Here is a 25,236-nt window from a genome sequence, read left to right as displayed (position 1 = left end):
AAGTTAATCCCACACTGAAATTGGTTTAAGGTTTACGTGGGCCAATATGTTTGACGTTCAGTGTACATCAAACCAACTTCATGTCAAGCTTTTGATGTCAGTTTGATTTGCATATTTGACCTGTTTTTTTTTTTATGTCAATTTTGATGTCAATTTAATGTCTTTTCAACATCAATTGCCCACTGGAAAGGCTGGTACACTGATTTTACCATGTTTAAGGGGGTGCTCTCAAAATAAAATTACATGGAGTCACTTTTGCTCTAATGTCGACTTCAACCCTGTAGAAGTTTGCATACATGTTTTTAAGTATCATATTTGACCCATCAGGCTTTTATGGCTCATATAGTGAGAATATGGAGGGAAAAACAGCTCAATTTTATTCAGAGACTCAAACTGAGCAAAAATATGAATTTTCTGCATATGTTGATATTTATATGATGAAATTCTGCTGCTTGTAATGTAAATCAATGAGATCTTTATGACATAAAATGATGTAAATATCAGCGGTCGCTCTATATCTCCAGTAATATGTCTTAGATGAGATGTAAGTGATCCAAACATATAATGCAATGCTGGTTGAGAGATCCTCAGAAGATGTGAGATGAAGATCATTCCTCCGCTGAGGAACAGTGAAAGTAAAGCTTCTGGAAAGATCCTGATGATCAGATTTGAGACGCACTGATTTTTCTAGAAAATGATTGATGGAGAATCAAGTAAAGCTGAGCTGCTTCAGTCCAGTAAGTGTTCATCTGGAAACATGACTGCAGTTATTCTGACGTTTACTTGATCAAAATCAGTCAAGATTTGACAGAAAAAACACACGAGAAGCAGCAGCTGAAGCTGGACGCTTCTACAATTACACTAAAAGAGCTTTTACTGGATAAACAACTCTAAACTATCAACCAGAGACAGAAGACATGCAGCAGACTGAGAGAGAAACGGGTTTAACAGCAAAATCATGTTGATCATTTTAAATTGTGCAAATTAAATATGATACCGTAAGAGGCTTTTTGCAGTTTTTGGAAAAGTTCGCACATGGGAAAGAGTTTAAACCAGAACCAGAGATCCATTGTTTCACAATCCACGACTCTGCTCATTCATTCACAATCAATTATGTTTAATAAAAAAAGCATAATTGACTTCCACACAGACGGGAAAGAGGCTATCGATAATGAAAGCCGGAGCAAATTCCAAGATTGACATCAAAGCAGGGAAATACTACTCGGGCCGGAACAAAAACAGGAGCAGCGTGCAGCGCTAGAGAGCGTAGCGGCTGGAATAATGGATGAAGTCCAAGGGAGATATCTTCCCCGGGCAGGAAGTCACTGGGGATGCCAGCACAGCCCGGCAGAAATGAAACACCTATCTACTGCGAGAGTGACTGCTCCATCCTATTTGATTTGGCTCTCCTATCATCTCTTAAGAAGATGTCAGCCATGCTCCATCTATTGCTCCCGGCCTTTATCAAGCACAAGACGCTCGGTGGCTGCATTTCAATGCCTTTCAGAGAGCAACACTAAAGAATAAGTGCTCTGTGATAAAAAGGTAGTTGTTAAATAGATCTGTCTATTTGTATGGTAATAATGATCGCTTTAAGAGCCGCCGTGCTGCGACTCGTGGAACAAGAAAGCGGATTTGTATGCAGGTGTTGTGTGGCCGCCTGACTTTTTCAACGACCTTGTGAAACTTTCATATGTAAAGAATGAGCTGATATTTTCTTCTTCTTCTCTGTGTATATTGCAACCAGACGTACACTAGCAATGAGAAGTTTCATCACCCTTGACTAAATTTGTTTCTCATGATCCTAATGAAAACTGTTATTTTATGTATTTATTTTTTTACTTTTCAGCTGAAGTTTTAGTTAATAAAGTTAAAAGGGGGAAGAACAATATACAGTATATATGTAAACCTGTTGGATGTGTGTGCTTACGTTGCTATTGTAATCATACAAATACAAATTAATTAGGTATATGTATTTGGGATCAGCATTTATTTCAAGCAATAATATAACAGTATACGGCACTACATTTGAAAAGTTTGGGAAATAGAAAATAGAAAATAATACGTTTTTCAGCAAGGATGTTTTAAATCGATAAAGAGAGATGGTAAAACTTATATTGTTAGAAAATATTTATATTTTGAAAAAATGCTGTTCTTTTTAACTTTTTATTCATCAAAAAATCCGGGGGTGGGGGTCTTTTTACCAAATAAATGCAACCAAATAAAGACTGAGAAACGTCTTAAAAACATTGTAACCATTGTAAAACATGTAAATTGTATTATTTTACGCAACGCAACATAAGGACGAGATGTCAGTGCGTCAGCAGCAGTCACTTCACACGATGGAAACGCCTTTTGCCTTGCATAACATAAACTGATTTTGTTCATTATAATACTGAGTTTAATTTAATTTGATGTTAAAATATGTTCTCTAATCTCAGTACTGTTTGTTTATGGGCAGGTTTTGGAGTCAGTCACGGCAGAAAGTTCACAGTCCCCCGGCGAACAGCAGCCCTTCACCGGCTCAGATTTCAGCGACACACCGGCACGAGAATTAGCACTATTTCGGTAAAAAGCAATTACAGAGAACGGTTGAATACACTTAAATTAAAATGCTATGTTTAAATGTTACATTTTTATGTTTAAAATGCTTGTTAAACGAGTTTAAATGTGTGTAATATTGTAAACTATGCTGTATTCACCCAAATAAATTCAATTTGTCTTGTATTTTGTCCATGTGTTCTTGCTCAATAATAAATGTTCATCTTTTGATAATTGCTGTTGCCTCTAGTAATTCTGTGTCTGATTTTTAATTTCCAGTCCAAGGCAGCAATATAATAATTTTTAAACAATAGTTGACTTAAATAAAACAACCCAGCACAAATAAAATAAAACAACACTATAAGCAACATTCAACATTCTGTCATTTGAATATCCATTCTGATTAGTAATTAAGTTTAGTAATATGTCTTAAGTAGAAATCACATTTGACTGCTCCAGACACGTCAACGCATTTAAATAGTCAGCATTTCAGACGCTGCTCATCAGTCATATTCATTTTTGAAAATCTCTCTCAACTCTGTGGGTCTAAGAATCGCTGGGTTATAAATTCCTGATCAAATAAGATAACCTTTCACAGGTGAGAATGTGTTGTTTGTGAAACATACAGTAAATAATATACTAAATTATGTGTCAATTTAAATCACGTGAGCCATTTGTTTGTTGACAACATTTGAAGAATTCTATCTTATATATGAGAAAGGATTCTCTGATCATCCACCACTGTTGTCCTCTGTGGACGTCCAGGCCTTTTTATGTTGCTGATCTCACCAGTGCGTTCTTGTTTTCTCAGAATGTCCCAAACTGTTGATTTGTCCGCTCCTAATGTTCCTGCTCTCTCTCTCTGATGGATCTGTTTTGTTTTTGAAGCCTAACAATCGTCTCTTTCACTTCTACGGAGAGATCCTTTGACCGCATGATGTGGTTCACAGCAACAGCTTCCAAATATAAATGACACACTTAGAATCAACTTCAGACCTTTTACCTGCTTAATTGATGTAGAAATAACGAAGGAATAGAAACTGCTTTTGAGTCAATTGTCCAATTACTTATGGTCCCTTGAAAAAGGGGAAGGTACGTATTAAAGAGCTGCATTTCCTTAACCTTATATACAGTATATATATTAGGGCTGGTAAACGATTACATTTTTTTATCTAATTAATTACATGTTGTGGCGATTAATTAATCTAATTAATCGCAAATTAATCGCACATCAAATTTGTCTGAGAAATTACACCCAAAAGATCATTTAAAGTCATTGTTGTGTAAAGCATCAAACAGACATTACAAAAAGTAGCTTCAGCAAGAAATATTTTGTTTGATAAAATTTATTACATATACTCTTTTGGACCGTGAGAGTGAGTAAATGATGACACAATTGTCATTTTTGGGTGGGTGAACTATAAGTTTAATAATTTAGGCTATTTTATTAATTTTATTATTATTACTATGGAAATTATTATTATTACTATGGATTTATTTAATGAAATGATACTCTAAATAATAAACTAAAACTGCCAGTAGGTGGTGGTAAATGTTTTAATGATTAAGTCATCGAGTCATTTATTTATTTATTTGATTCGTTCAAATAGCTGATTCATTCAGGAGTGAAGTAAATGGTTGTTTATGAATGGCCCATTGAATGTGTGATGTTGCACTTAGCCTATTGCTTGTGTGATATTGCTTAACTATATGATGTAAATATGAAACAAAAACTGAATTTTAGGGACATTCTAACTACGTTCTCTATAGGCTCCATCACGCAGTGAGTTGTTGCCCTGCCTCATATTTGTTATCAATCAGCTGTATGAAATATCAAATGACCCACATAGGTCTGGGCAAGTGCGTTAAATGCGTTAATAATTTTAACATGTTATTTTTCACAGTAATGAATTAATCTAATTAACACATTAAATTACCAGCCCTAATACACACACACACACACACACACACACAGTGTATGCATAATTATTAGGCAAGTTGATACTCACCTTTCAACTACCAAGCACCTTTTATCAATTCTTAATAACTACCATTAATTTTGTATTTTATAATTTATACATCTCCTATCCTGAAAAGTCTGTCTTGCAGAGATTGACTAAAAATGAGCTCCCAAAACTTACTGCCAGATTCTGGAAGATGCTGGTCCCTCAAGTGTACCTCTCGACTTATATGCCTATAAAGCCTTTAAAAATCAGTCTGCATGTATTTTACTACACTTCAGCATGTTATTCTTATTAAGTGTGGGTCATTTTTTTAGGATTTTTTACCCAAGCAAAGTCTCTGAGAACCGGACACATTGTACTTCTGGAGACTCCAGGTAGGTTGCAGTTCTGGAAAATGATGGCACTGGAGACTAAATGGTTCCTGATGGTTTCACACCTAATTCTTCACATTAATTCTTAATTCTTTAGCAGTTAACATGTGTCTTTTCTTCACCAAGGTTATTATTATTTTTTTTTCTGTCTGTGCTGATCCAATCAGCATTTTGCTGTCCGATGGTCATGTGTTAATTTTGCAATTTGTGTATTGCATTAGTTTTGAATTTTTCTCATGGGCACTTAATAATTTTTGACTTTTCATTCTGAGCTAAATCTCTTTTTTTGGCTCATTTTATCTGTAAAAGAAAAGCTGCTTAATAACTATGCACACCTGAATATAAGGAGTTTTTGGTGGTGGTGGTTGAGGAGATACCCCCTCACAATGTAAAGCACTTTGAGTGCTTAGAAAAGCGCTATATAAATGCAATAATTAATTATTTTTCACTTCCAGCCTTCATGGACAATTTTATATCACTTATAAATGATTAAATACAACATTAATAGTAGTTATTAAAGGTGCACTAAGCAATATTTGAAAAATGCTTTTAACCACAGTATCAGACCAAGTCCCAAAACACACTTGTAGCCAATCAGCAGTAAGGGGGCGTGTCTTGTAATGATGGAGAGAAGAGAGCACTCAATTTGAGTGCACAGGATGGATATTAGCAGATCAACTATAGAGAGAGATGGCAGATAAAACAAAGGGGAAAATATCAGATGAACAAAACATTAAAAATAAGGGTTAAGGCCAGGCAAGAGGTAGGACCCACGTAAATATCAGAGCAGCTTTCCAGCGGTGGAGAGAACTCAAGGAGCGGGAAGGCCTAGAAGCGGACGCCGAGGTTGCGTTGTTTCTTTTTCTTGAGGTGAGTAACGTTGATTTTGCATTGTTTCACATAACTTATCTGTGTTGGCTTTTGTGTGAATATGCTTGTGTGTCATCTTTTCTTGTTTCTGCAATCGTCGTAATGCCAGGGTTGTGTACATATGTGTGGGGCAGAGATATCAAAATAGAGGCGAGGTCCTTTTGGGGTACCGGCGTGTTTGTTTTGGTGCTTTCAAATATCAACATTGTTTGGCAAAAATCGCTTAGTGCACCTTTAAGATTGATGTGGTTTGAAATTGGTAAAAGGTGCTTGAAAAAAAATATGATCAGAATATCAACGCACTATATATATATATATATATATATTTATATACACACACACACACACACATTTTGATGTTTACATCACATAAACAGCTTTATATGTGTAGCTTTTCCAATGTAAACTTGCTCGGTAGTGCACCCGGTACAGCAGTGCACTTGTGATATGAAGCGCTCAAGTACGAGTCCCGTAAAACACAATGCACAATAAAGCTAAACATAAAGCAAGCTAAAATTGATTTTGCTTTCATTAGGGTCAGGTTTAGTGTAGGTGCTACGTTATTTTTAACATTAACCTTTCAGCGTATATTGAATTTCAATGACCAACATAATCACAACATTGCCAGATTTACGTTTAACAGTTTCAGATAAAACTGAACACACATTTAGCGCCGGTCACTGGACATTTCACTCTGAAAGCGTTGCAAAACATGCAAACAGCAAAGTAACATCAGTTTACAGAAATGTTGCCACAGGCACATTTTTCCAATGAGCCTGGGTTGAAAAACACTGCTCTCTCAACGCTCTGTAACTGATGCTCTTATGTTATTTAAAAGCACAGATGAACGGCGTGGAATCCCAACCATCTGCAGGAGCGCAACTGTTTCGCGTCTCCTCCGTGCTCACCGCCTACGTGGCTCGCCACTTTCCATTTATCTACCCGTATGACTATAAAAATCCGTCAGGGCCGAGCAGAGATTGGGGCTTTCTCGCTCCTGTGGGCTCCGGGCCTGTAATGCAGAAGTCTGTTTTTATTATTCTTGCTAAAGGAACACTATTTCATCAAGCGTCCGATTCCGGCAGCAGAGCGGAGAGGAGATAGAGCCGGCGCTCGGGCTATATTTCTTCCAATCAAACATCCCGCGGCGGGGAAAAAAATGAGTGGGCGCCATCAAAGCCCAGAATAATGCTGCCACCTTTTATGTAAAAGGAAAGGACTGATGGACAAATACAGGAAGGAACGACAAGTTTAATGACGTGTGTTGAGGGGTCCCGAGATTGGAAAAGTGACAGGGAGAAGCGGCCTCCTTGGTGGAATATAAATTGTGGGGGGCCCGCCGTAAAAAGGCTTTTATCTGGAGTGAATATGGGACGTAATGCTCGGGTCAGGGTTAAGTCATTTTCTCCGGCGAGTTAAGCGAATAATGAAAGCGAGTCGGCGAGGAGAAGGAGCAGTGCCTGCGCCAGTTTGTCTTCATTTATTATGCCAAATCTCGTGATTTTGGCGTGGCGGCACGAGGTGCCGCGACTCGCGCCGGTGGACGACGTATCGCTTAATTTACACAAGGTAATGAAAGCAGGGAACGGGAGGACAAAACAATTTACCTGCTGACACGGGAAGCGGTGATTTGCGAACACGGGGGTTAGCGGTGGAGCGGGCAGAGGGCCAGGAAGAGGAAGACGGGCCGAGGCGATAAAGATAGGGAGCAAAGAGACGGGGCGGGTGGGGGGTGTCCTGTGTGTGTGATCACAGCTCTGATGAGGGTCCCACACACACACACACATGTGCTAAGTTAGCAGTACACAAACAGCCAGGTATGACTTGTGCCCTTTAGGAAAAGCGATTTTGGAGGCTTTTAAGCATCCTGTCAGATGAATAATGCCAGATAAATCACCCTGTTTTAAGTGAAATGAATGCTTTCTTTATATAAATGTGATTTAGAGTGAATGGCAAAACAAATACACACTTTGTCATGTTTTGGTGTTGGTGGTTGATGGTGTTCCTGGTCAAAAATGTCCGGCGTACAAAAAATAGTGACCCGTGCTGGCAAAATAAATCAGAATGTGCTCGGGCGAGTTCATTAAGCCCTCGTCTAGCGATCTCAGTGCTCCAAATAGTAATTAAACATCTAAAATTATCTTTCTTTGTACGTTTTCTGAGAGGAGTGCCCTTTCTCCGCATTATAAAGATGACACAGATGGCGCAAAATCCAGATAAATATACACAGAATTACGGTATTCACGCAAACATAATCTGTTATGTCTTAAGTGAACATTTGGGGAACTGTTGGGGAAGAACATCTGATGTGTAATATTATATTAGATCCATGCATTACTGTAGGTATACAGTCCGTCTGTCTCATTAATGTTAATATAACAATAAAAGACAAGAGGGAATCACTTGCTGCTCGTGACTGAACTGCTTTTGTAGTTTTAATAATAAATTTATTTGTAATGAACACATTAAATGGATTTTTTTCATTTGAATATTTGTTTTTCTTATTCAGGTTATTTGAAGCTTCAGAAATCTTTTACTCAATTTTTCTCAAAATTGACTTTGCTGACTCCATCGACTTCAAATGGCTGTAGCTCAGTCATTTTTTGTCCAATTCCAATAAATCATACATCATTTTGAAGGTATTTTAATGGGAAAATTACTCATTTTTGAAAATGTTGCTCATTGTGACTCATTTTGCCAGCACAGGTCACAATTATTTGTAAATATCTCATTATGCTATATTACCAAATGTTGGATTCAGTCTTTCTGACAACTTGTTTTCTTTGAATTAGCACAGGTTTTGTATTTGTATTTTGTAATTTTGGTAATATTCACTTAAAAACTAAGGAACATAAGCTCAGATCAATGAGGTCAACGATCAATTGAAAGAAAAAAAGTTAAGAAAAAGATTAAATGCAATATTTGGTAATATTATAGCATAACAAGACATTTGTAAGCAATTTTTTGTAGGCTGGTCATTTCTGACCAGGAACAACACAAGTGTAAGTGGGAAAAAGTGGGAAACAAGTCCCCAAAAAAGTATGAAAATTATCCCAATTTAGAAAATTCAAATTGGGTCAAATTGATCGGAACACATTATGAGTATTAAAACAATCATCTATTATTAAAGGTCCACTGAAGTGCATTGACACACGCAGTGTTATTCTATGTGGTGACGTAATTTCAACTGAAACAGGAAGACAGGGTGGGACATATCGAGCAGCCCCGCCCCCTTTTTAAAATAGCCAATAGCGTTTTCGGTAGCAAGATCGGTAAATCCACATTTGACAGCCAGATTACACCCTTACATTAGATTCAATATGAAGCACTTACTAAAACAAAATAGTGACCATAATCATGCTGAGGCTGTGTAGTTTTAAAAGTGTTTAATATATTATTATAATATATTAAATGTATTAATTTTAGATATTTCAGGTTGCAAAAATCTTTCAGATTTCACATTTTTGTTTAGCGCAACATCAGATGTTGTAGACATGAATGCTGATACATAAATGAAATAAATATGATGAAATATGAGGTCAAGTACTTTTCAAAATACAAATTTTTATAATGTAACACAGCCTTTAGCCCTACTTGAGCTGCTGTAGTGTAGTGTGAATGTGAGGGAGGAAGGGCGAGATATAGTGAAAAGTCACATGACAGGAAGCAGTGCCTCCATATCACTGTGACTGGACGATTACCCTGTCGGTGAGATAAAGCCCGCTTCGCACATCATCCTGAATGGGTCAAATGGTGGAAATGGACTGACCAATTACAGAGTAAACAACTGACCACTGAGACATCCTCACTTTCACTCTGTGATTTTCAGTGAAATAAAGCTGCACCTTCACACCTGTGACCATCAGAACACTTATTCACTGAGGGTCTGATGACTAATGGCCCTAAATTATTATTATTGTCAGTTTTGGGAAGGTTACTTTGGAAATGTAATAGGGTAACTTGTAATCTGTAACCTATTTAAAATGTAATAAGTAGTGTAACTATTTCAGTTACTTTATTAAGGTAATGTAACTGATTACATTTGATTACTTTTCTAAATTTCTAGCGAATATTTTCAACTGTTAATCATTTTCAATCCTTTAAAGCTGGCAGGTTTAACCATGCAGTAGCGCTCAACACTGATTACTGTCAGACTTTCGAAATCCTTCATCACTTGAATTATGTAACATAAAGGGCCGGACGCTGAGGTAAGTGATAACCAGTTGGGGTTTTATTGAACAGGATGAGGCAGACAGAGAAATGAACTGACGACTGGAGGTGAGTATGGAAATCTTGGGGTACCACTGAACGGGTGAGATGGCTAGTGACCACTTTCTCTTCCACAGAGATGCGGGAAGGACGAGACGAGGGAATCCACAGAGGCACACAGAATAAGAAGACTGACGATCTGGGAGGAGAGGAGAACACAAGGAGCAGAGACAGGAGGTAAGGCACAAAGGGTAAGTATCACTATTAAAGGATATTCTTGCAGAGAAGTTCTCTAGGGGTTCGAGTCCACGTTGTGTTTACGAGATCGGACAGTTAGAGTGGCTGAAGTGAGGGCTTATAAGCTGGAGTGAATGACTGTGGTGATGAGGTTCAGGTGAGTGTGATTAGTACTCGGGTGATGTGGATCGTTGTGATTGGTGGAGAACAGGGCCTGGCCGATCCGTGACAGTACCCCTCTCCACGGCCCGCTCCTGAGGGCCGCCCTCGGCGTCGAGGTGGTCTGCCCCGGCCTCGGGGTGCTGGGCGATTGGGGTGTGCCGGGCGATTGGGGTGTGCCGAGTGGAATTCTTCGAGGAGTGTTGGGTCCAAGATGTCGTCTCTAACAGGACGTCTGCTGCCATTCGTTGTCTGCGCACTGCCTGCTGGAGCTGGTTGTGTGCTGTGTCCCAGACTCTCTCGCTCTCTCGGAACCAGTAGTCAATGGCGGGGACGTCTGATGGTTCTCCTGACCAGGGAAACAGGGGAGGCTGGAAACCGAGTACGCACTGGAAGGGAGTGCGTCCAGTAGAGCTTTGACGCAAGGAATTCTGGGCGTACTCGGCCCAGCCTAGGAACTGGTTCCAAGAGTCCTGGCGACCATGGCAGAAGGTTCTCAGGAAGCGCCCCACTTCCTGGATTTTACGTTCGGTCTGCCCGTTCGACTGCGGATGGTAGCTGGAAGAGAGACTTACGACCACACCTAGGAGGGAGAAGAATGCCTTCCAGACTCGGGAAATGAATTGGGGTCCTCTGTCTGATACGATATCCTCGGGGATACCGTAGTAACAGAATATATGGTTAAATAAGAGTTCTGCTGTTTGAAGTGCCGTGGGAAGGCCTACAAGGGGTATGAGATGGCAAAACTTGGAAAATCGGTCAATGATGACGAAGATGCATGTATTTCCATCAGAAGCAGGCAAATCCGTGATGAAATCCACTCCTAGGTGTGACCAAGGGCGGTGAGGTATGGGTAGTGGAAGAAGCTTTCCTGTGGGAAGATGCCGGGGGCTTTTGGAGATGGCGCAGTCCGGGCAGTCTTGTACAAACCTTCTCACATCCCTGGCCATATTGGGCCACCAGAAGCGATCTTGTAGCAGCGAGAGAGTAGCATTGGCCCCTGGGTGGCCAGTACCAAGGAAGGCATGAGTGGTTTGGGTCAGAGGAATGCGTTGAGTTCTCGGGACATATTGGTGATCAGGAGGACAGCCCGGCGGATTGGCAGGTGGAGTGGTAGAGGCGACTGGCGGAGAGGTCCATTGAATGGGGCTGGAGATGATTTCGGAGGGTAAAATCCCTTCCCTTCTAGCTTGTCGAGGATTTAGCCATTTAGCATCGCGGAGGTATTGTAGATTCTTGTGATCTGTTAAGACTAGGAACGGATGAACAGCCCCCTCCAACCAGTGCCTCCATTCTTCCAAGGCGAGTTTGATGGCTAGTAGTTCACGGTTGCCGATGTCATAATTCCTCTCCACCGGGCTGAGTTTCCGGGAGAAGTAGGCGCATGGATGGAGTTTGGGAGGCTTCCCCTGCTGCTGAGAAAGAAAGGCTCCGACTCCTGTAGTAGACGCATCTACCTCCACTATAAAGGGTAACTTGGGATTGGGGTGCACAAGGAGTGGTGCGCTGGTGAAGGCTTGTTTGAGTTTGAGGGCTTCTAGGGCACTAGGATTCCAGGTGAGTGATTTAGATTTACCTTTGAGTAGGTCAGTGAGCGGGCTGGTGATGGTGCTGTAGTTTGATATGAATCGTCGGTAGAAATTGGAAAAACCTAAGAATCTCTGGAGTTCCTTGATGCTTGCAGGAAGGGGCCAGGAAGTAATTGCTTCCACCTTCCCCTTGTCCATGCGGATGCCACCACTGTTGATGACATAACTGAGGAAATGGACTGTGGATTGGTGGAAGGTGCATTTCTCTGCCTTGAGATATAGATGGTATTGTCGTAACCATTGGAGGACCTCCGCAACGTGTTGGCGATGTTCGGCCAGGCTCTGGGAGTAGATGAGGATGTCGTCTATGTAAACGATTACGAAGTGGTGGTGAAGGAACTCCCGGAGCACCTCATGCATGAATCCTTGGAAGACAGAAGGAGCATTGACTAACCCATAGGGCATTACCCGGTACTCGTAGTGGCCGGTGGGGGTCACAAAGGCGGTCTTCCACTCATCCCCTTTACGAATGCGAATGAAGTTATAGGCGCTGCGGAGGTCCAGCTTGGTGAATATGGTGGCACCGCGGAGTTGTTTCAGAGCAGTTGGGACAAGGGGAAGAGGATATCGGAACTTGACCGTAATCTCATTTAGCTTCCGGTAATCAATGCAAGGTCTTAGGCCACCGTCCTTAGCCACAAAGAAGAAACTGGAAGCAGCAGGGGAGGTAGATGGAGCTATGTAACCTTGGTGTAATGCCTCCTCAATGTACTCCTCCATGGCCTTCTGTTCGTGGGGTTATAGTGGATAAATTCTCCCATGAGGTACTGGCTCACCCAGTATGAGGTCGATCGCGCAGTCCCACGGCCGATGCGGTGGTAGCTGGGCAGCTTTCTTGGGACAGAAGAAGTCACTAAAGTGGGCATAACAGGATGGAATGTCAATGGATAATTTCTCTACCGGGCTCTCTATGGAGGTCGTATGAACTGGAAGTGGTACGGGGTCCATGAGGGAAAGTCGTGGTAACTTGGGAAAACAGTGAGCAAAACAGCCCTCGCCCCACTTTAGGACTTCTCCTGTCCTCCAGGATAGGTGGGGATCATGCTGCACCAGCCATGGACGGCCCAGGATGATGTCCACAGTAGAACCCTCCAGAACCAGTAAGTGGAGTTCCTCCTGATGTAATTGCCCAATCCATAGTCGTACGGGTCCTGCACTGTGGCGGACGGAACGTCTTGTTAGGGGTCTACCAGTTATTGATTGGACCTCGTAGGCGGTCTCCGTGACCGAGGTCGGGAGCCGGAGCTGCTGGACTCGAGAGCCAGAGTCGAGGAGGACGGTAACTGTAATGACGCAGGAGTCGGCAGTAAGCTGAGCACATGTTGAGAGAGGTTTTAGTTTGTTGAAGGGGGGAAGAACGGAACTCACCAGGGCCCGAGGAGGACGAAGAGGGCATTCCAGGATTCTATGTCCGCTAGCGCCACAGTACAAACATAACCCCTGGGTGATCCGTCTTTGTCTTTCTTGTAGTGAAAGGCGGGTTGAGTCTGTTTGCATTGGTTCTGGAGGGTCACTGGTCTCTGGTCGGCGTGGAGGAGGAGTGGCAATGGTTGTAGAGGAGTCGGTGGAGCAGGATTGGATACGGTTGGAACACCGGATGGCTAGCTGGATGAATTTTTCTAAGCCATACGTGTCATCGTAAGCACTGAGATGAAGGTGTAGGTGAGGGTTAAGTCCTTGTCGGAAAGCTGTAATCAGAGAAGGCTCATTCCAGCCGCTGGCTGCAGCGAGGGTTCGGAATTGGAGCGCATATTGGTGAATGGTCATCGTACCTTGATGAAGTTGATAGAGTTTTTCACCCACGGATGAGTCTCCTGGCGAGCTGCTGAACACTTCCCTAAAGTGGTGGAGAAAATTGGCGAACGTATGAGTAACGGGTCCGGCCTGGTTTAATATGGTTTCAGCCCATCGGAGTGCAGGACCAGTGAGGGAGGTAACCACAAAGGCGATCTTCGACTGGTCCGTGGGAAACATATGTGGGTGAAGATCTATGGTGAGGGTACACTGCATGAGAAAGCCATTGCACTCCTCCGCCGAACCAGAGAAGGGCGCTGGTCTGGCCATGGGACTGGCGAATACGATCGGTGAAGAAGTGCCGGTTGTCGTGCGGGTAGGCTGAGGTGGAGGTGCTGATGGTGAGGGTGATTGAAGTAATACTTTCTTCAAGGAATCCACCAACTCTTGAAAGGGATCCGAAGAACTCATCCTGTTTTGTCGGTACAAGCGGTCCGATCTTCTGTAACATAAAGGGCCAGACGCTGAGGTAAGTGATAACCAGTTGGGGTTTTATTGAACAGGATGAGGCAGACAGAGAAATGAACTGACGACTGGAGGTGAGTATGGAAATCTTGGGGTACCACTGAACGGGTGAGATGGCTAGTGACCACTTTCTCTTCCACAGAGATGCGGGAAGGACGAGACGAGGGAATCCACAGAGGCACACAGAATAAGAAGACTGACGATCTGGGAGGAGAGGAGAACACAAGGAGCAGAGACAGGAGGTAAGGCACAAAGGGTAAGTATCACTATTAAAGGATATTCTTGCAGAGAAGTTCTCTAGGGGTTCGAGTCCACGTTGTGTTTACGAGATCGGACAGTTAGAGTGGCTGAAGTGAGGGCAATGACTGTGGTGATGAGGTGCAGGTGAGCGTGAATAGTACTCGGGTGATGTGCATCGTTGTGATTGGTGGAGAAGAGGGCCTGGCCGATCCGTGACAAATTAAAATGATAATAAATTAATTTTAAAGCACAGCCACCTCAAAATCAGACTTTAGCAGCTCTTCTTATTTTGAGATCATTCTGGGGTTAAATACTGATTTAAAATCATAACAAGAAATAGTTTAATAGCAAAGATACTGTTTTTGAAACCAAATCTTTGCATAGCTTTGACAGGAAATACTGGCATCTAACAATGCTTTGGAAAAAACAAAGTATATGCATAAATCCAAACCAAATAAGCATCAAATAATGAAAATATCAAATAAGCATGTGTCCTATCCTGTGTACTAAACTCCTGAAACATCGGTGTCTCATATTTTAGACCAGTCGATGCAATTAATGAAAGAGATCAATCAAATCTGTGTGTGTGTGAAAATATTCAGATATAATCCCCTTTGTAATCGTTAACATTTTCAGAAGTAACTGTAATTTAATTACACATTTTTTCTCAGTAACTGTTAAAGATTACAATCACGTTCATTTTGTAATTAATTTAAGTAATGCCGTTACATGTAACTAGTTACTCCCCAACACTGATTATTGTATTATTATTTTTGTAGCTATAGGTAAATAATTACTGTACATGCACTTGAACAGACTTTGATGAGATTTGGTTTAAATGAATAGTATTTACAATAGCAATGTACAAATACAATATTTTTGTTTTTTCATTAGTTGAACAGAATGTTACTTCAATTGCCTTTAACCTAGAAACAATGTAAACAATGTTTACCAAAACCAGGTTTGATTTGTTTGGTTTTGTTAAGTCTAAACCTACTCTAAAAATCAGAGTTTGTTCAGTTAGTTTTGTGCATCAGGTCCCTGGTTCCCCATCACACACGTTTTCCATAGACTGCTATTGTTTTTATACTGACCAAACAATATTGTCTCTCCCTAACCCAAACCTACCCCTCACTGAACATATGGTTGCATTTTTACACTTTTAGATAAACATCCTTTAGTAATTTATATATATATATATATATATATATATATTTTTTTTTTTTTTTTCCTCGTGGGGACCAGCCTGGTCAAAAATTTCAGGTTTTACTATCCTTGTGTGGACATTAGGATAAACCGGTACTCACACACACACACACACACACACACACACAAAGAAGACCAATCAAGATTTAATGGACAGCAGAGCTGAAGGATCCAGAGCAGCAATCAGAGACAGAAGCCGCGGCTCTCAGGCTCTCTAAGAGTCGTCTATGAGAGACGGCCGTAATTACCATCAACAGCACGCAACAGGTATTTTTATCCCCGGAGCAGCTCTAGTGCCTCACAGCTCTATCCCTGATCAAGACCCAGTACAAATCTGAAATTACTGTGCTGACGTTTAAAGGGACAACCGGCAATTACTGAAGCCAGCCCACATGAACTCCAGCAATTACACTTGTGTTTACAAACTAATGGAGTAACTGACCGTTACCAGTGTATCAGTATCAGCTGTGATAAACACATCTCTCTAATGTTCCAGACCTGTGTGATGTTCTTCTTCTGTGGATGTCAGATCCTCATGTGACTGCTGAAGACTTCAGGCCAGATTTACTAACAGCTTGCACCAGCGCAAACCCTCTTTTGGTGTTAATAAGTAAACACTCCATTCATTTTCTGCATAGAGAAATTGGTTTTCAGGGATAACTTACATAACTTAAAACATACAGTATATGCCATACAGTATATATACACCTTATATTTCATAACTTATATAAAGACAGACATACTCTGAGGTTGTCATTCAATGGAACAGTATATGCTTTTGTTTGTATTATTTCTTAATAATCATGTTTAACAGCTTAATTTGTGGATACAAACTACATTACCCATGATGCTGAACAGAAAATTCCACCAATCAGAGTCAAATCTTGACAGCGGAGTTGTTAAGCTCCACCCATTCCCATGAAGCAATGCATAAGTCAAAAATATGTTTACAATTAATTAAGAGTTTTTTCCTCAATAAACTCCTAATTTGCTGCTTATCGATAGCAAAGTAGTATAGTTGTAGTAGATATATATTATATATTGGGTTAAGAGATCTAAAATATGGTCATGCAGAATAAGGCATTAATATGTGCTTTATAAGTACTAATATGCTAGTAATAGGCATGCTAATAAACAGCTAGTTAATAGTGAATAGATATAATCAATAACTCTAAATGAGCAGTTTTATATTTCTCTCTCTGTATATATTACTCTTGCTCTTAAGGTCACAGTCTTGTACTTTCAAATACTTTTTTGCTTCAAATTAAAGCTTGTGATGTCATTTTCCTCGTCGCAGCTTGGTCTGATTCATGTCTTATAATGCTTTAATGAAGAGTTTTTGGTAACACTTTACTTATGTATAATGCATTATAAAAGTACTCATAAAGTGCATTGCAATGAATTATATCTTTATATCTCTATATTGAAGGTTTGTTTTGTCCTGTGTTTTAATGCAGTATGCTTTCTAAAGGTGTAACATTATAAGTATTATAACTGTGGTTACAATTATTCACGAGATCATACAATGCATTTTAAGGTGCATTTGTGCTTCTTACAAATTTAAGATTGCATGAAAAAAGCCAGTCAGATGTTCAGCTGAAATTCTCACGTTGTGCTCCAAAGAAGAAAGAAAGTCGTACAGGTTTGGAACATCATGAGTGAGCAAATCCTTTCATTTTGGGGCGAACTATCCCTTTAACCATCCCTTGTGCTAAATTCAGCCCGTAAGTTTTGCTCATAGTGTGATGACCACAGTTCTCTTGAAGTGATTGGAAGACAATCACAGTGCTTTCCCACATCTGCCAGATTACCCAGAAGCCTCAGCGAGAGCAAACACTGGAGAGAGAGGCTTCACAAAGTCCCTGTAATTTTCCAATCACTTGTGTTTAGGGCACATCTCAGTCTCTCTGCGGCAGTTAGATCAGATGTGTTCACTCTGTTCAGAGCTGAGGATCCGTTTGTTTGCAAACATCAATACAATCAGAAGGAGACTTTTTTGTGTGGGTTTTCGGTGTCGTCTTATTGACTAATAGCCAGAGCCACACAAAATCAGTTTGTGCTTTAAACAAACTCTGAAGATTTCCACAGAATTCAAATAGCCATCACTCATAAGCTCTATGCATGCTGTTCCTAGTGTTTTACAACATTAAATATATTCCCTGATATGCAATGAATCATGAACTGAAAAAGTCATGGGGCCTTTGAATGTTGTTGTGGACGATGGGAGGCGACGAGTCAAGCGCTGATGTATGGGAAGTACTGGATGTATATGAGGTCTCAGTTACATCACTGCCTCGACGGCGTGGCAGCAGCAGCGTGTGACTCTCACTGAGCGAGCCGCAGGTGGAGTGTGTTCCCGCTGAGCGCTGCTGATGGATGTCAGGCCGGCGCTGAGATCTGCTGGCAGCGCTTCAGCGCACGTCTTCAGACGGCAGAGGAAGTGTCACTCTCCACGGGCATGCTGGGAAAAGCCTGGAGTCGAGCGCGTCTCGCTGCTGCTGTCTTCACAACAAATCAAAGCCAAGCGGCACGCTCCATTCAGCCCCACACTCGCCCACCGGGGTTCAGATTCACTGTCTACCGCACAACAGCTGATCTGCCCAATGCTGGAGAGCCATAATTCAGTTCAATTCAAGTTTATTTGTATAGCGTATTTTGTGTATATTATTTGTTTGCACGATACGAATCGTTGCAAAGCAGCTTTACAGAAAATGTTAAGTTTCTACATTATATTTAGGAGTAGGTTATTAGTGGTGACTGTGGCAGAAATGTACAGTAAGAATCATGCAGTTAGTTACAAATTACACGTAATCAAACAGACGGTGAACACTATTAACTGCAATGATTATATGTTGCAATTCAACTTTGCAATTGTGATTAAGCAAAATATGGTAGTTTTGTATGTTGTTCCAGGGTCAGCATCATCTGAGGTCTTCTGGGGGTTGGCATCATCTCTTCTCAGATCTTCATAAGGGTTGGATCCAGACATACAGTGCCTTTGTGCTAAATATTCAACTCATTTTTGGTTATAGCTTGCCTTTTTTGGAAGTGCTAGCAGAGCTGACTTGAGCTTAAGAATATTCACTACAAAGACAGAAAGATCTGCTCTTACACATAGTGCTCCTGAAGCACACTTGATTTATTACAGGAGTGTTTTGCTGTTAACATGTTGATAAACTAAACTAACAAATAAAAAAATAAGTGCACTGTTTCCTTATTTTATACACACTATAAACTTAAAATTTCAGTAAAAGGTAAGGAAAGTTTTTCTGCTTCTTCTTCTTATTTAATTAATCGAGGGTGCATTAAATTGACAGTAAAGACATTTGTAAAGTTACAAAAGATTTATATTTCAAATAAATGCTGTTCTTTAGAATTTTCTATTCATCTGTGAATCCTGAAAAATAAAACGTATCACAGTTTCAACAGAAATATTGTGCAGCACAACTGTGTTCAACATTGATAATAATCAGAAATGTTTGTTGAGCAGCAAATCAGTATATTAGAATGATTTCTGAAGATCATGTGACACTGAAGACTGGAGTAATGATGCTGGAAATACAGCATCATTACAAATACAGCAGTAATTACAAATAAATTACAATATATTCACATAGAAAACAGCTACTTTAAATTATTTATTAATATTTCACAATATTACCAACCATATTACTGTTTGTACTGATCAAATGTCAAATAAATGCATCCTTGTTGAGCAGAAGAGTCTTCTTTTAATATGAATGTGTGTCAGCAGCGTCAGCAAACAGTCATGTTAATCGAGTCAGTGAATGTACAAAATGTTATTTCATGAAGCTTTATTGGTAAACAAGTGATGAAGCGCTTTGATTCTGTTATCATTCCCGTCTCTGTGAGCTCAGATTTTTACCTTTTATTTAAAATAAAGGTTTTTCAACATTTTCCACTATGTGAAAATAGATGTTTTTTTGTTTTTTATTATTATTGTAAATGATTTTAAATTGCATTTTAAATGCTATATTTATTTGTTTGTTTTTTTATTATTTTGTTTTATTGTATTTATTTATTTTTACCTTTGTATTGTCCAGCTCCGGTATATGACCTGACCTGCTTAGCCTCAGCAGGGTAAAATGTATGGGTCTGTTAATATCGATGTCTGTTTGCTCAGATATCTCATTTCACATGAATCTCACCTTCACAGCAGCGCTACTGAGTTTCACCTGCGTCACTTCAGGAAAATACCCACAAACCCAGTGTGTGTTTCAGTGACACCCGATGAGCGTAAACACGTTTATTTCCTCCTTAGTTTTGATCTAGTTATTCTGCCACAGCACTTAAATAAAGCTGTCAGCAGTTACTCAAAGAAAGCATGTGACTTTGTTTGGAAGAAGTAAAACGCGTGTTTGTTTCATAAAAACGTTGTGCCATAAAAACATCATTCATTTTGGAAATTGGCAGGTTTATGAGGAGACTTTTAGGAAATTATATGATTCAGACTCAGACTGCTGTTTAGACACTTCATTGAAGTTTTATGAGATTCTGTATTAAATTCAAAGGAAGAACAAATAAAATATAGCCTCACTTCTCTAAATGTTATAATGTTTGCCAGACTTAAATGAGATTTGACCATATTTCTCACGGTCAATCAGACATTTTCGACTGGCCTGGACATCAGTTACATCTAAAGCAGCACCACGCTGGAAATGACTGACAACACTGAACTCTGAAAGAATATCATAAATAAGACAGGAGTCTCGACTTCAATTGAATTCAATATGGTTTGACATTAGCACGTTGCTAAGCTAACAATGTGATCAGTTAGCATAAATTATTTTAGTACAATTGAGATCATAGTTTTATTCATATTTTGTAACAGTTTCATTTTCATTGTAGTTAAAGTTTTAGTAATGCATGCATATATTGTTTTATTACTTTTTTTTATGTCAGTTTTAATTTGAGCTATTTTAATACATAATTAAGTTGTTTCATTGATATAAGCAGTGAGTCAGAGCTCATGATTGATCATGTAACTGAGTGAAAATGCTTTCAATATATGTAGAAAATATGTCTGATACATACACTATTATGTATATAAAGGTTCCACAAAGAACCTTTACCATCCATGGAAGCTTTTCATTCCACAAGAGGTTCTTTAGATTATTAAAATGTTCTTCACACTAAGAAAAAATAAAGGTTATTTTAAGAACTGTTCACTGAAAGGTTCTTTGAGGAACCAAAACTGGTTCTTCTATGGCATCCATGTGAAAAAACCCTTTTGGAAGCTTTATTTTAAGAGTTAAAAGCCTGGTGTTTCTTTTTTTTTTTTCATGGTCAGTGAGGAAAGTGGAGTAATGCATTGTAAAGCATCATATCTTTCCATAAACATATCTTTCTAAAAAAATATTGTAACCCAAGCTAAAATGCATTATATATATATTTTTTTTTAAATAATTTGCAGATTCCTTGTTGTATCTGAAAGCATCATCTGAGCAGTAGTTTGTCGTGTTTTAATGTGCTATGCTTTCTAAAGGTGTAACAATGAATAGAAACGTATTCTAATGTATTAAAACTCTGGTCACAATTATTCATGAGATCAGACAATGCATTCAAATACTGTTACCATGCATTATATAAAAGCTTTAAGTGTTACAGAAATGGATTTAAACACATAAAACACACATAAAAATATCTGTCATTGCATTAGATAACACAGTCATTTATTTGAGGGGCAGATGCACAAACACATGCTAAAACAATTAATTAGTGTTGACAAGTTAGTCCTGAGAAAAGTTTCACAATGAAGAAATTTAAAATGATATTTATAGGTGTTCAAATACTTTTTGAGGCCTCGGTATGTGATGTTTCGTGTGGCTAAATCACCAGGGGAACAATAAAGCAGATCCTGACGTGTTTTTATGACTTATGTCATAACCTATCTTTACATGATTTCTGTCTGTCTGTCTGGACGTGTGTGTGTGTGTGTGTGTGTATGGGAGAATGATAATAATGTTTCTAATCTTGTTACATGGCACACAGGATTGTGTTCAGTGTTAATGATGAGCACTGGCCTCCTCCTCCTCCTCCTCCTCCGCCGGCCGAGCCGCTTTCTTTCAATTTGTGTGCTGTCATCTCTCTGCACCGCCAATGAAATTGATGCGCCCTCTTCCCTTTAATTAAATCAAAAAGAGGGCAGGGGGCTTGGCTCCGCGGGGGTCGGACGAGGGGGAAGGGGCCCGGGGCCCGTCAAGCGCCCAGCAGAACCCGTCCCATCTGTGACACCTTCAGAAAGAGCTGCGCTTCACCAGTCGCTTTCTTCATGTTTTCTCGGCTCCGCCGTTCGTTTTTCTGATTCAACAGTTCAGTCGGTGCAGGAGCCTTTTCCGTCTGTAGTGTAAAATATCTTATTTCTCTTTCCTTTTCCAGTAAACATCTCAAAAACAAGAACATGGGAGGCAAAACTGCGCGAGAGATCAACATACAAGTTTATTTTGTTGCGTGGCATAAAACAGAAACAAATAAACACATGAAACGAATGAAGCTTTTAAATGAAATACAGTCTTTATGTTACAATATAGTGCATCCCAGGTCATTTTGTTACAAACTTGAAAACAAGACATTACCATAAAATATTGATAACAATGAGTAAATAATGTCTTAGAGAGAAAAAAAAAGAGACATCTTTGATTTGGATATGACTGCATTGTGGTGATGAAATGACGGCTGGTGTGTGTTTGTAATGGAGCTGAAGGTCTGCGAGCCCCTGTTTTGTTATTCACCGCGTGGAGCCGCAAATGAAATTACACGAGGAAGACTAAAGGACGTTCTCTGAGAATTAATCCCATTTAGAGCCCAGGCCACTTCAGACTCTTACACTGAACACTCCAGCTTTACGAAAGAAGCCTTTACAATTAAAACAATCAGCGTGAGACGGAGAAACACACATTTAGATTTTCATTTCTGTACATGCAACTGAATCAGCTTTTCTTGTATTAAGAATAGAGAATGCATAAAATGAACGTATCATTTATTATAATTATAATACAAATGTTTAAATAAATACACATACACACCTATATTCGTTATCTTGTCAGCCCATGTTTCATTTGTATTGTACATTTCCTTTAATGCTTTAATCAAGATCTAATCATTTTCAATGCTGAATATTTGTATTATTTTTTTTATTTACATTATTGATTTATGTGTGTATATTTAAATATTCCTGTTTATTACATATTTAAATATGGAACATCAGATATTTGTAACTGAAAGATTAATATGAAAATTTCGTATAGAATCAAATATCACATGCATACATGGTTTTTATGCATGTAAACAGAATTTAAAATCATTAAGGAATAAGTGAATATACAGTTCGTTTCAAATTTAATTTGAGTTCTTTTGTGGGGTTTTGAATGTTTAGAGTGCATTACAATTTGATATTTAGGGGGGGAAAATAAAAGTAAAGATATAATTGTTTTAAGTAGCTATGCCAGTCGTTATGAATTACTTCGTTGAGTAGAGATTAGCCAGATTTGATTTGAAAGGTAATACTGTGGTATTTGTGTGTGTGTGTGTGTGTGTGTGTAGCAGTGCAGTGAAACACTGACCCCTACTGCACAGCATTCACTGCACTGGACAGCATCTGACAAACACATCCACACTGATGCAGCAGGAGTATCACACGTCTCACTCTTGTCATACAGGTATATGTTGTTGTTGTTATACCATGCTTCTGCGCCTGTTTTGGGCTATTTTTTGCAATCAGTTTAAATGAATCAGTAGACACATATATGAGGCTGCAGTGCAGCGTCCGAGTGTCAGAATGATTAAAGTGTGTCCATGCAGGACTCGTTGGTGCTCACTGGTGAAGTTCACAATCACTCCGGCTCTGCGCCATTATCCCGTCCTCGACTCCAAACACGCGCTTTTAATTTGAGCTCTCTGATTAGCGGATGATTGTCTGACAGACGCTCGCGGATCCCAGGTCTCTCTCTCCCAGCCTGCAACTCAATCACAGCCAATTAGCGGCTCCCCAAACACTCTCTCCTATTAGAGCGTCATAATCCGCTCATTGTGTCCTGATTTGCCAAATAAATCACTCCAGAGGCGCGCGCCTTCCTGCGGCTCGCCTTTTCCTCACAACTTTCTCTCTTGCGTAACTTTCTTCGATAACTTTTTATATTTCATACCTATTATTTTTGCATCTTTGGTAAACGGCTTCCTTTTTATTTAAAAGCCTTTTTTATTTTTTTAGGGTCTCCCACATTAGATAGAAAAGCTGTCACTTTTCAAAGCGTACTAATATGTACCATTTAGGCGCTAATGTGTTCACTTTAGGTACCTTAGAGGTTCTAATATGCATCTTTTGGGGGTAATAAAAAAAATAAAAAATAAAAATAAAAACCCTTTTGAAAACGCACAGGCCCAGTGACATCTTTGCAAACTTCAAGTGTGAAGCATTTTGAATGAGACATCCAGTTTGGTGGACATTGCAGGATGATTCAGCGGCTGTCCTTGTCTTTTCAAGGTTAAGAATCCATTCAGTTTGAGCCAAAAGAAAGAGTGAATTATAATAAGTGATGTCGGCCGAAGTCTCACCTGCACGGACTCAATGTCACGTCGGACGTCTCCATCATTTACAATCCTCTTCATTTCTGCATTGATACAAATGCAGGTTTTTGTAGGCAGATTGACTTTCAGGACGAAGCAGAGAGACAGCGAGGAAACTAGAAATCGGAGTAATTTGATTGGACGAGCAGATGATGTTGACGGACATGAGAGGAGATCAGACATGAATGCCGGAATAAATCTCTCACACATTCGTCCTTGGTAATGTCAATAAGATGAGTCCAAGTCAAAATAAATAAACGTAGGCTATAAATATGCTCTCATGTATATTGTTCTCCTGACAAATGTATTTTACCGTTTAAAAAAAAAAAAAAAAAGGAAGTTAAAATACAATTCTGATATAAGGGTCAATCTCAGGAAACTGTGACCTTTGTGTGTCTGTCCATGAGCAAATACCTGCATAATTAAATAAATATATAGCTTATATAGACTAATAGTTGGAGGTGACGCTTTAAAGACACACATATGTGACCCTGCAGCACAAAAGCAGTCATAAGCAGCACAGGTATATTTGTAGCAATAGCCAACAATACACTGTATGGGTCAAAATTATACATTTTTCTTTTGTGCCAAAAATCATTAGGATATTAAGTAAAGATTATGTTCCATGAAGATATTTTGTAAATTCCCTACCGTAAATATATCAAAACTTCATTTTTGATTAGTAACTTGATTTGGACAACTTCAAAGGTGATTTTCTCAATATTTAGATTTTTTTGCACCCTCAGATTCCAGATTTTCAAATAGTTGTATCCTAACAAACCATACATCAGTGGAAAGCTTATTTATTTCAGCTTTCAGATGATGTATAAATCTCAATAAAAAAAAAAATTGACCCTTATGACTGATTTTGTGTTCCAGGGTCACATATTTATTAATTAGTCTGAATGCTGCTCATTCTGTTCCAGTACTGAGGTTATTCACAATTGATGAGTTGTTGCATGTTGCTATTCAATGCATTACTGTAATAGGCATAACATACACTAT

This window comes from Onychostoma macrolepis, chromosome 17, assembly GCF_012432095.1.
Source record: "Onychostoma macrolepis isolate SWU-2019 chromosome 17, ASM1243209v1, whole genome shotgun sequence".
NCBI lineage: Eukaryota > Metazoa > Chordata > Actinopteri > Cypriniformes > Cyprinidae > Onychostoma > Onychostoma macrolepis.
Note: the sequence above shows the minus strand (reverse complement) of the source record.